The sequence below is a fragment of the Protopterus annectens genome, chromosome 11.part0, assembly GCF_019279795.1.
Source record: "Protopterus annectens isolate FY-2018-M chromosome 11.part0, PAN1.0, whole genome shotgun sequence".
NCBI lineage: Eukaryota > Metazoa > Chordata > Ceratodontiformes > Protopteridae > Protopterus > Protopterus annectens.
In genome coordinates this window covers 792,337,771-792,351,702 of record NC_056745.1, presented here as the reverse complement: position 1 = coordinate 792,351,702, position 13,932 = coordinate 792,337,771, and positions in this window count along the sequence as shown.

The window sequence follows — 13,932 nt, the reverse complement described above, 5'->3', positions numbered from 1 at the left end:
GGTACATGGCCTGGCTCCTAGTCCATAACCATGAGGCCCAACTCATGCAGAGCCAGGTCGTTTGGGGAGCGTACAAGGCTGAGGCGTGGGACCAGTTGGCTCATGAACTCACCAGTGCCACAGGAATTCCTAGGACAGGTGAGCAGGTCCGTCACCACCATGCGGACCTGAAGAGACGTAAGCAGGACCAACTGAACCGTTGGATCCAGGAGGCCCGGCAATCACCCAACGCCCCACCACTGAGTAAGTATAAATTAATTATGTTTGTAGAAAGTTAAACTACCTGAAATCATGGAGATGTGTATTCCAATATTACTTCATTTATATTACAGCTGCAGGTGTCCGTTCTGCGAACCGCAGAGCCTATGCTGATAGGCTGGTGCGGTTGCGCCACCAGGCAGGTCAGTAATCCACAACTAGTAACTGTAAATATGTATAAATGTATGACAGTTAGCATAAGAGTGCAGTGTAGCCAGGAAGGAATTAAATCTGCAACTCACAGAGTGTGAAAGTTTATGCAAGTATTGCCTGATTACAACAGTTCCCAGCCTGTAAGATGAAACTAATCATGAGACTGTCCAACACATATTTGTAAATAAAACTGCACTGCCTGTAAGAAAATAGTACACAAACAGCAGCAGCAGGTAGAGTATAGCTGCAGAAGAGGATGAATCCACCTGTGTGAGATGAATACATGTGGAAACTCTGAAACATGACAGAAGTGAGAGTGCTGGAAATAACTGCAATAATTCTGTTAAAACATGTCAATAAAGCCTAGAAGTACCAGTCTGAATAGTAAAATGAAAGCAAGTGAGAGAGTGTGAGAAAGTGTCAGGAATACAGCACTACAGTAGTAATAACCCCTGAATAAAGTATACTGCAGTCAGGACATAATTAAATGCATGTGAGACCCAAAACCAAACAGAAACATCTGTTCAAAGTGTTGCTGCATGTGGAATGTGTACACCAAAATCTGGATATGCTGCTCCCAGTCTGAAATATGCAGATAGGATGACTGTCTGATATTCCAAACATCCACACCTGTCTACAGTTATAGAAAGAACAGTCAACAGGAGATGTATCTGCACAAATTTCGATATGACTTGTGTATGAACAGCAATAAAATGTAGACTTATGTTGCAGTAACAGTCCCATCTGCAAGGTTAGGTAGTTAACATATAGGACACTGTAGTCAGAACAGTAGTGTGTATATAACTGTAGCTATTAGAAATGTACAGCATATGTGGTTGTATTTGAAGGTGTTAATAATATGTCTGATTTACCCCACCCTCTAACCATCTATAACCCATTCCACGGGAAAATGGTATGTGCAATCACAATTACCACCCCTGGACATCTGTCCTGTTGGGTCATATATATTTGCATGTCTGTTGATGCATCCGCCCCGTTCATACATCCACACCTGATGGCCTGTTGCCATCAACCAACCCTGCATGTTGTTGGACTGTGTATTACTGTTGAAATTATGCATGTGCTATGCACGCTGTTCAATGGTGTGAATAACTGGGTGTGTGGTTAATGGGAATACTAATGCATGCTGTTAAAACTAACTGTGAATGGTTTTTATATGTCACTAACCCAAACTGTAATGACATAATGCAAAACATAGAACGACAGGGAAGGCGGGTTCAGCGGACCCACCTCTCCCACCTCAGCTGGCGAGTGCACCTGGCACTAGTGCCGAGTCCGGACCCTCCTCCGGTGGCCCTGTGCCACCTGCGGGTGGAAGCGCTGCAGGAGACGGGGCTCGCCCCCCCTCTGCAAGTGTGGCCGGAGGAGATCCACCACTCACCCTCCGTAGCGTCCGGACTGTGGTGCGTAGGGAGATTCGGGACTCTGTCCTCGAGCCCCTACGCCAGCTCGAGGCACGGGTGGCGCAACTAACGGGCTTGCCCGTTGCCCCCTACACAGCCCCCAGCACAGCCCGTCCTGGGCAGTGAAGGAACAGTGGCAACTGCCTATGGGTGGGGATATCAGTTCCACTGTTGCCATCTGTGGGCTCATGGGCTCTGGACATCCCAACCTCCGTCCCTGTCATTTGTGTAACCCCCACACGTGTCATACACCGCCCTGTATGCGTCTTGTTTGTCTTGTCTGTTAACCTACCCAACCTACCTCCCCAGCTGTACCGACTACCTTCACCTGACATACCACTCTCACCTGAAAAAAAAAAAAAAAAGGGCACTCTGTACCCACAAAAAAATTACACCCATACATAGCTGCCCATTCCGCACACATGTCTACTGGACATGGAACCCATCAATTCCAATTGGCTGTACAACAGGTATTATTGTTGTCCTGACACCTCTCTCAGGGGTGGAAGGTTTCAAATGTCACACCAAATTACATACATATGCACAGCTGTTGCTGCTGAAGAAATGGGCAGCTATGGGCCTTACCTACATCCCTCCTGCACATCCCAAGCTTGTTTCCCTACTGTCTTACCCTCTTTGTGACCCCTTTTTCACCACTTTCCTGTCTCCCCGTTTTCTTTTCTTTCAAAGAAAATAGCGCGAGTGTGCGCTTGTGTCTTGTGAGCTAACCGCCAGTGCGCATGCGTGAGCTCCACGCAAACCAGCGCTAACCCGGTTACAACTGCTTAAAAGTGCCTTAGTCACTTTGATTGACAGGTCCTGTACTCAGTTCAAAAGAAAAATAAAATCCCACTGTGAGTCCCGAACCTCGGACCTTGGCAACTATAGTCTGCATGACTTACCACTAAGCCATGACTCTTACATAAAAACACTGTGCTAAAGTAAATATATCATTTAACAGTAGGAATGAATGTAAAGGGAATATAGCTGTGTAGTACACAAAGCATGACATTTAGAATCACAAACAAAACTGGTGGATTTCCATAATAGTAGTGTGTGAACAGAAACAGCCATGCTAGCTGGAAGCTAGTAGGTAATAATGTCACCATAGCACCTTGCAAGACACACACATACTCACAGCAGGATAAGCACTGCCCATACCCCACAACCCCTTACAGGAACACATCGGGACCAAGTAATAAAATATGTGGAGCAAAGGGCCAAAACCAGGGACACATTACAAATGAAGTTACAACAAATGCAGACAGTTCAGAAAGTAACAGGGTCTACACCTTGTGGGATGTTTGGAAGGGTATGCAGTCTGGAACCTGAATGTTTGTCACCATATCCCGACTTGAGGCCAGAATGACCTGCCAGATAAAGGTGTGCATGAGATGATGACCAAATTATGAGGCAGACATGTGGACAGCCTGCAAATATCTGTACACATGACGGGTACAACACCACCATATTTGAATAGTTAAGACCCTAGACATAGCAACAGTGAATGTCGTACAGGGATGCCCCACAGACCACATGTGAAATGTACAAACAGTAGGCAGAAAGGTGTAACACATGCAATGGCAACTATGGGTTCCAGAAAGTATTCACCACTCGCATGGCAGAAAAGGTGTAGTAATACCTATGCTCATGCTAACCCACAGTCACACCTGCAGCATACCAGACATATTAATGGGTGCACACCACTGATATGTACCATTCCATGAGGCACATAACCGTGAACCTGAAAGCCTCTGGGGCCTGCTCAGCAGCATACCCACATATGCTAATAGATGTCAAGGCCCACACCATGGCCAGACCACACTGCATGCTGTAACACCCTAGCAGATATAGCAAGCATTCCAGGGTGTGAATGTACATGGGAAATAGGAAAGCTACAGCAGCACACAACAGTCAAGACACCTAGCAGGCACACCAGTACTGACAGTGAAGGGCAACTATCGAAGACGTAGCAACAGAATGCAAGCAAAGGTGAAAGGAAAGCACACACACACACACATGCACACATCAACAATAGTAGTAGTTGTTAGTGTACATACACAGTCAGTACAGGAAACTGGAGAAATGAATGGAGGAATGTTAACCCACAACCCACAGAGTAAAATTAGAGATACCAACCTTTACACTCACAGAATGTTGTCCACAGCATAACAGCATGGTCCCTGCCATTAACATCTGAAAGGGCTACGCCTATTCCACACACCCTTTTATAGCACAGTTCTGCAATCACAGTGAGAACTGCAATCAGTACACAACAGGCTGCATGCAATTAGCAAATGCTGGCTAACAATTGGTGCAGAGGCCATCACATGGGCATATGCAGATACCTACAAAAGTATGCTGTAGTCCATGTCCACGCATGCAATAATTACATTGCACCTGGAGAGACAGAGAGACAGAGAGACAGAGAGACAGAGAGACAGAGTGAGAGAGAGAGAGAGAGAGAGAGAGGGAGAAAGGGACAACCACACCCAGAACTATACTGCAAATAAGCAGACAGACAGCAATCACAGCAACAGCTACCTGGAAGCTGCAACAGTGAACCGGAGCAGCAGGACAGAGAGACAGACATTCGCAGACACAGCTGTGACAAACACAGGTACTGTAAAGTAATACTATCAAGGTGTACATACTGTGAACCCTCCATATGTGTTATTGGGCTGTATCCATATGTATATGAAGATGTGTAATGGGCAGGGGATATACAGCACCTATCAGTGAAGGCTGTACATACAGTTGTATGTGTCAGCATCTATGTGCACATATATATGTCATCTGATTGTAGGTTGTACTGCCATGTACTAATTACATTACAGAGCTATGTATGCTTAGCAGTATGTTAGTGTGTGTATACAGTAAGGTAGACATATATGCTGACATACCTGTCCAACATATGGCTATGTAGTCATGTCAACATATGTATGTGTAGATATCTTATATGTATATGTGTACATATGATATCCATATATGTATACATACATAGAGAGAGAGATGTAGGACCACATAGACAGATGCTGATAGAATGTTGTAGCGACATAACTATGTAATGCACACATGCAGAGATAGAAATATGTAGATACATATACATAGACAGACTGATCTGACCACCTACAGGTATGATTGTATATGCTGACCTGCAACACAGCCTGCCCCCTGTCGCCCACACCCCTCTGTGCCCCCCCCACATCTACAGCAGAATATGTACATCAATATATATATCTGTGCAAATGCATACACACATATGTACATGTATATAGAAATAGACATATAGACATATCTTAATACATAGATATATGTATAGAGAGAGTGAGAGAGATGTATACAGAGCTGGAGTGAGGCACATGTGTACAGATGTATTGCAACTGGTGCCTGGGGACAAAGGCACGGAGTGAACACCAGTGTCACATCCGGAGTATCATACCACAGTCCAGATCACCTACACAGGTAACCACCATATAAATGAGTGTCCGCCCACCACTGCATGTGTCAGGGGTGGTCAGGGTCAGACATGTGTACAATAGTGGCCCCAATGATAGTCACAGTGGCACACTATCCCTGGAACAGCTGCACATGGTATGTGTCCGCACATGGTCAGTCAGGCATGGACATGTAGGTCGGTGTACCCCCCACAGCACGTAATGTATGCCATGGTATGGACCTCACACGACAGCAACAGATATGTAGAAGGACACAGTGACATGTACAACACGGTGACAATGCACCCAAACACAGTACCATTGCACAGTGACTGTCACCACCATAGAGTACACGTATGCCGCCCACGTACAGGTTACCACCCCCAGATGCACATATGGAGGTCACACCCATGACAGATGTCCAACAGGCAGTGTACCACCGCCACCATACACGACCTACCTGTCTGCTGTGTGTCGCCTGTGCCACTGCAATTTAGTGCACATGTGTAGGTGCGGGTTCAGACTCACAGACAGGACACACCCTGCAACAAACCACACAGTGTTACGATGCGAGACTCCCCATGTGTACATGTCACACATACCCCTGCTGCATGTCACTGAGATAGGTAATATGCCATATGTGTCACCCTGTGTAACTGTGTGTCGGCAGCAGGTACCATCACACCACATGTGTCACAATTGTCAGGTTAGCAGAACAGTACGCTGCTGTAGACACGGGGCATTAGCATATTGCACAGTATCGTATTACAATGTCATGTATTGTGTTGTATTGTATTGGTATGGTGAGGTGCCTCCTGCATGGAGTGGAACCACTGGTGCTGTGCTCCAGTGTACAGGTACATACCCTGTAGTCCAGGTAGTGTAACATAGCACCTCTATATGTGTGTTTAGCGCCTGTCAGAGGGTATGTAGCATGCAACTGGGGATACCAGCAGGTCCCGTCCATGTCGTGTAGTCTGCTCACCTGTGGGTGTCTCTCACCTGGATAACTGTGATGACCTTGAGGTTAGGGTCAGCAGGGATACCCATGCCTTAATACAGGGGGAGGGGGGTGACACCTGCACTGACCCTGTCCGCCACAATGTGGTCTAGCTGTGGTGTAGGTGAAATATGTGTAGTGTACTAACCATGGGCATAGAGGATGGTTCCTGACCAGGTCGCTAAATAGGTCAGGTAGGCCTCCTGGTCATCTGCAGTATCACGCTTGATGTCCCACTCAACATTGCCCATGTGGTCAGTGTGATGGGAAATAGATCCTTACCAGTGCTGCTCAGACATACCCTCCCTTCAGAGAGTGATGCTCTGTCTCGTAGTAGCTTACATCAAGTGTGATACAATCAGTATATGGCTGGGGTTCGACGGACAGGATGCTGTCCCTTTGTGGACAGTGTCCTGGACATATATGGGAATGCATGAGCCATGTGGTCTTGGAGATGTCTGTAGAAAGCAATTGTGTAGGGGTCAGCATTGTGTGATGTCTCTGACACTGGCCCAGTGGGCTGTAAGGATACCATATCAGTGTTACAAAGTGTAACGCCTGTATCTGTAATGTTGTGCACTGTAGCCATCTGTGCTGGTGGTGGAGGTGGGATATGTATATCCAGGGCAAGCAGGGTGTTGTCAGCTCACAGTAGTCGCCGATGTACGCCATACAGTACCTAGACACAAACACACAGAGTGAGGAGGTGCACCTCACCGAAATTGGTGTTCTGACTGCTGGTGTCCAGTAGTATGTCGTACGTAGCCTGGCAGGTACTGTACAACAGTTGATGGCCGAGCACTGCTACCTGGCCATCTACATGTGTATCCACCAATAGACAGACAGCTGCCACATATGTGTGATATGTGTTATTATGACAGTCAAGTAGCATGTGTATTATGTGTGCCAAGGTCTGCCAACATAGATTGCTGATACCATGTTATCTTTATTCCCAGGTACATGGCCCACCCGAGACATGCAACCTACTCCGTGGCTGAGGATGAGGAGATACACCAGAGCCTGGTGCGGGACTATGCAACACTCTTTTCCCGCACCAGCCAGAATCAGCAGGTGAGGGCTGCACTGTGGCAGGACCTTGTCCGGCGGGTAAATGATATAGGCATGCATAATAGGACATATGAGCAGGTACGACATCACTGCAGTGATTTGATTAGACATGTCCGTCAGCGTGCATCAGATATCCACAGGCAACAGGTCGCCACAGGTGGTGGGGTGGCTACACATCCCCCACTCACCAGACTGGAGGGACTGCTCCTGAGTGTAGTGGCTCCAGTCCACCTGCAACAACAACAGCAGCAGACATGTGTCATGATGGAGGCTGGAGCCGCACAGCAGCAGGACACTGAACGTGCAGGTAATATGTCACATGTGTAGTTGACTGTTGTGTACACTGGTAGTTAATGCATGTGTGTGGTGTGTCCTTTGTTTGTAGCTGCAACCATAGTATATAATGTGCAAGTGTGATATCCGCAATATTAGCTGCAGACCTTTGAAAGGCGACTGTGGTTCACCTGACCTGTATCATACTCCGTAATATTGGCACAGTTGTGCCCACTAACATTAGTTTCCTCCTGTCTGCAGGACCCTCTGGTATCACTGCAGTGCAGCCTATCCATGCTGGTGAGTGTCTATTTACTTTACCTGTTAAGATGTTGGTAGTAATAGTACCTTTTGGCACACTTAGTGGTGCCCCTTGTATGCATGTAGGTGTGTCTGTGTCTGTGTGTCAATATCACGCATACTGAGTACTGTTCAATTGTGTGAAACTGTGTGCACGTGTGCATGTGTGCAAGTGTGCAAGTGTGCAAGTGTGCATGTGTGCAAGTGTGCATGTGTGTGCATGTGTGCATGTGTGCATGTGTGCACCTGTGCATGTGTGCATGTGTGCATGTGTGCATGTGTGCATGTGTGCATGTGTGCACCTGTGCATGTGTGCATGTGCATGTGTGCATGTGTGCACCTGTGCACCTGTGCATGTGTGCATGTGTGTGTGCATGTGTGCACCTGTGTGTGCATGTGCATGTGTGCATGTGTGCATGTGTGCACCTGTGCACCTGTGCATGTGTGCATGTGTGCATGTGTGCATGTGTGCACCTGTGCACCTGTGCATGTGTGCATGTGTGCATGTGTGCATGTGTGCACCTGTGCATGTGTGCATGTGTGCATGTGTGCATGTGTGCACCTGTGCACCTGTGCATGTGTGCATGTGTGCACCTGTGCATGTGTGCATGTGTGCATGTGTGCATGTGTGCATGTGTGCACCTGTGCATGTGTGTGCATGTGTGCATCGCTGGCAGTGTGAAGACATTGTAAACTGTGTTTCCTGTTTACTTCCCACAGGTTCTGTTGCTGCTCTGGTGTTATCTAGCAGGGAAACTGAGTCAGGTGCCGTGGGTACTGCTACTGATGACATTGTTGTAGTGGCACAGGACGGTATGCCAGGGTCCGCCATTGGTCAGCCAATTGACAGTACACAGCTGTCAACACCATCCATGCGCACAGTTATCCTGCCATTACACCCCTTGTCACCACTGTCCCTAGGTGATGGACAGCATACAGTGGGCATCGACCAGGGTAGTGTGGTACCTGCGGCACATGCTTCCCCACACAGCAGCCATGGGCATGGCCCACATGGTACCACACAGACAGTTGTCCAGGGTTCTCGTGGGAGCATCCATGGGCGTACTGCCCCTGGCAGACGTGCCCACAGAGGACTTACAACCTCAGCTATGTTCCGGACTGTCATGCAGGCACAGTCACGTATGGAACGGTACACCAGACAGGGTCTGAGGGAGCTGACAGCATGTCGCACAGCCATGACCGACGGTATGCGTGACATTGCGGCCGCCATCCGTGATTTCACCGACGTCGTAGACAGACGTTGTGGGGACATATTAGACCGTCTCAACAACTACATGTCCATGAGCCAGGGTGATGGTGGGCGGTTGCGTCGTCGACGTGGCCGTATGCCAGCAACAGCAGCAGCTGGCAGTCGGCGTGGGCGACAACAGGGGGCCCCCCGCCCCCGTAGTGCCACCAACAGCCCCACCAATGCTGGTTCTGTGCTGTCATCAGACCGCCCCAGGAGACCACGCACGTGGCTCTGGCCAGGGCCGACAGGGCTCTGTGTCCAGTCAGCGAACACCTGCTTCCGATGACAGTACCCAGTCTGGGTTGGTCCCGGATACGGTCCGTAGCACCGCTGCAAGGCACAGGTACCGTGTCCGTGCCCAGAGACACTGATCTGTATGGCCTGGCAGGTACAGTCTGTGGCTGTCCACAAACACCAGTAAATGGCAGCCATGAGGTGGAACTGTGTGCATCCATACACACATGCAATATAACAACACCTAGGGCTACCGCATGCACACACTGCAGCAACACTGCCCCACCTTCTACTGCTGTCCCTCACCAACACACATACACATACATGTCAATTGGTGGTATGGGTGGCTGACCCAGGCATACCAGGTTCACACCCTGTGCATATGATGAAACTGTGCCACCTCCTGCAGTCTGTAACAACTGTGCAGGTACAGGTTAACATGTTACTGATGCACAGGGTGACCACATAGATGTGTAGTAATAGTATCATGTGTTGAACAGTACTGTGTGCTGATTTAATTGTGGGTATATCACAGCATGCCTGATGCAGTATTTGTGTGATTGTCATGTCCTGTTGTCTACACCCATGGTAAGTAACATAGTGTATCATCTGCACATGTTGGCATACTAGTGGTAATGATGTCAACAGCAGCCTACATACATAGGTAGCACAGGGGATGGGTAATGACTGTAGTAACACACAATGATGGACATGTAAATTGCAAGTGGCATGTTGGCCACACTAGACTCTGCAATGCAGATGTGTGAGGACGTTGATATGTGTGCATAACTACACAAGTGGTACAGGACACATAGGTGCACACTAGCACTGCATGCACACACCTCCTACCATACTAGACAGCCCCAACACACATAACAAACTGTCACGGAGGGAGAGTCCCCATACATGTCAGGGATACTGTGGTGGCAAGCCAGGAGCATACATCCTACTAAGTATGGCACCACTGTGAGAAGGATCGGTGTCTGTTATTTGACATGTGTATTACTGCAGGTATGGGCACATGGGTTTATATCCAGTTATTGTACATCCTGACAGTACATGCATGTTCCATACACTTGTGTGCACTGAGACTGGACCCTGGCCATCTGACCAGTGTGTTTCCATGTACATGTGCATAGCGCCTGCATATGTGCAGTGTTACCTTATGGAACTGGTACAGCTTGTTTGTTGTACAATGGACTACATGGAGCACTGTTCACTGTACCTTTGTTTGCATGCATGTTTGCTTGCAATTACCCTGGAATACCGATCACACCTGCAATGCATAGTTATAGGGCTTCTGTGGACTCCTAGTGCCATCTGTGTAGCCTACTGTATGTATGGCCGTGTCCCACTTGAGAGGTTGCTACTGTTTGACCTGTTCACATGTACATTGACTGTGACACAGTGCATATGACCTGCCTGACATGTGTCCACGTGAGCAGTCATGTATGCTACTGCTAGGTAGTCACAGGCACTACACCTTCACACATCCATCTCCTGTTGAACTACCTGCTTTGCTAGGGACAGCCTGCACCTGTCACCCCTGGCCTATCGGATATTGGCAAAGCCTCTTGCTACCCCATAGTGGCTATGTTAGGCAGGGCTCACATGACAAACCCACCTTCATAGGTATCACAAGGGTTAAGACACTAAGAGCAATGCTACACAACGCCAGATGTCTAATCCTCCACATGCATGCACCCAAAACACTCCTTTGCAGGGGAAACATCGATATGTGTGCAGTAACAGATGCCTGGTTCAGGGCTACTGGGGCACACCAGCACTACCGGGTGTAACCCGGTTGATTCCTTTGCTACAGTCACCAAGGCCATTGCCGAGGGAAGGTGGTTCACACAGCCTACCTGGGCCTTGCAAACGCCTTGGCAACAATACCACACTTGGGCATTCTAGGCAAGCTCACCATCCTGAATATGAGCCCCTATGTCACTAGATGGATTGCACAGTGGCTCATGAACAGAACACACATGTTTAGCATTGCTGGAGCCATGCCACACCCCATAACAGTTCCAGGATGTGTCCCAGAAGGCTCAGTCCTGGGACCCTCTTGTTAGGTACATATTTATTGGAGGTACAGGCCAACACGGATGAACTGTGGCTGTCCAAATATGCAGATGACTGCAAACTGGACAACATAATCGACTACCCAGCTGACACAGGCATCTTCCAAAGGGCATCATAGCAACAGACAACTTGTGCCAGGCCCATGGCCGTCTGCTGAACAGTGTGTAGAAGGGGACTGTGCATCCTGTAGTCTGTTCACCTAGTTACCAAAAGGGACATTGTCCCCACACACACTAACCTCCTCAGCCAGAAACACACACTTGCCAATTGCAGGATTCAAACCCTATCTGACTGTTATGACACGTGAGACAGGCGCATTAGCTGAGCACGCTATTTGCATTACTGGGGGTTTTTTCTTCCCCTGCTATACTTATAGAGTGCTGACATCATCAGTATTTAGAAAAGGGTATGGGCATCCTGTAGTGTCCTATCCTATTTGCCAAAAGGGACACGTCCCTCGCACACTAACCCCCCTCACACAAACACACACACTTGCCATTCACAGGAATCAAACCCCTACCTAGTTATGTTATGACACTTGAGACGGACACATTAGCAGAGCGCGCTATTCGCATTACTGGGAGTTTTCCTTTCTCATGCTCTACTTATAGGGTGCTGACATCAGCAGTGTGTAGCAAAGGGGAGGGGCATCCTGTAGTCTGTTCACCCAGTTTCCAAAAGGGACTTTACCCTAACCCCCCTCACACAAACACACACACTTGCCATTCACAGGAATCAAACCCCTACCTAGTTATGTTATGACACTTGAGACGGACGCATTAGCAGAGCGCGCTATTCGCATTACTGGGAGTTTTCCTTTCTCATGCTCTACTTATAGGGTGCTGACATCAGCAGTGTGTAGCAAAGGGGAGGGGCATCCTGTAGTCTGTTCACCCAGTTTCCAAAAGGGACTTTTCCCTCACACAAACACACTTGCCATTCACAGGAATCAAACCCCTACCTAGTTATGTTATGGCACTTGAAACGGACGCATTAGCAGAGAGCGCTATTCGCATTACTGGGAGTTTTCCTTTCTCATGCTCTACTTATAGGGTGCTGACATCAGCAGTGTGTAGCAAAGGGGAGGGGCATCCTGTAGTCTGTTCACCCAGTTTCCAAAAGGGACTTTTCCCTCACACACTAACCCCCCTCACACAAACTTGCCATTCACAGGAATCAAACCCCTACCTAGTTATGTTATGACACTTGAGACGGACGCATTAGCAGAGCGCGCTATTTGCATTACTGGGAGTTTTCCTTTCTCATGCTCTACTTATAGGGTGCTGACATCAGCAGTGTGTAGCAAAGGGGAGGGGCATCCTGTAGTCTGTTCACCCAGTTTCCAAAAGGGACTTTTCCCTCACACACTAACCCCCCTCACACAAACACACACACTTGCCATTCACAGGAATCAAACCCCTACCTAGTTATGTTATGACACTTGAGACGGACGCATTAGCAGAGCGCTATTCGCATTACTGGGAGTTTTCCTTTCTCATGCTCTACTTATAGGGTGCTGACATCAGCAGTGTGTAGCAAAGGGGAGGGGCATCCTGTAGTCTGTTCACCCAGTTTCCAAAAGGGACTTTTCCCTCACACACTTGCCATTCACAGGAATCAAACGCCTACCTAGCTATGTTATGACACTTGAGACGGACTATTCGCATTACTGGGAGTTTTCCTTTCTCATGCTCTACTTATAGGGTGCTGACATCAGCAGTGTGTAGCAAAGGGGAGGGGCATCCTGTAGTCTGTTCACCCAGTTTCCAAAAGGGACTTTTCCCTCACACACTAACCCCCCTCACACTTGCCATTCACAGGAATCAAACCCCTACCTAGTTATGTTATGACACTTGAGACGGACGCATTAGCAGAGCGCGCTATTCGCATTACTGGGAGTTTTCCTTTCTCATGCTCTACTTATAGGGTGCTGACATCAGCAGTGTGTAGCAAAGGGGAGGGGCATCCTGTAGTCTGTTCACCCAGTTTCCAAAAGGGACTTTTCCCTCACACACTAACCCCCTCACACAAACACACACACTTGCCATTCACAGGAATCAAACCCCTACCTAGTTATGTTATGACACTTGAGACGGACGCATTAGCAGAGCGCGCTATTCGCATTACTGGAAGTTTTCCTTTCTCATGCTCTACTTATAGGGTGCTGACATCAGCAGTGTGTAGCAAAGGGGAGGGGCAACCTGTAGTCTGTTCACCCAGTTTCCAAAAGGGACTTTTCCTCACACACTAACCCCCCTCACACAAACACACACACTTGCCATTCACAGGAATCAAACCCCTACCTAGTTATGTTATGACACTTGAGACGGACGCATTAGCAGAGCGCGCTATTCGCATTACTGGGAGTTTTCCTTTCTCATGCTCTACTTATAGGGTGCTGACATCAGCAGTGTGTAGCAAAGGGGAGGGGCATCCTGTAGTCTGTTC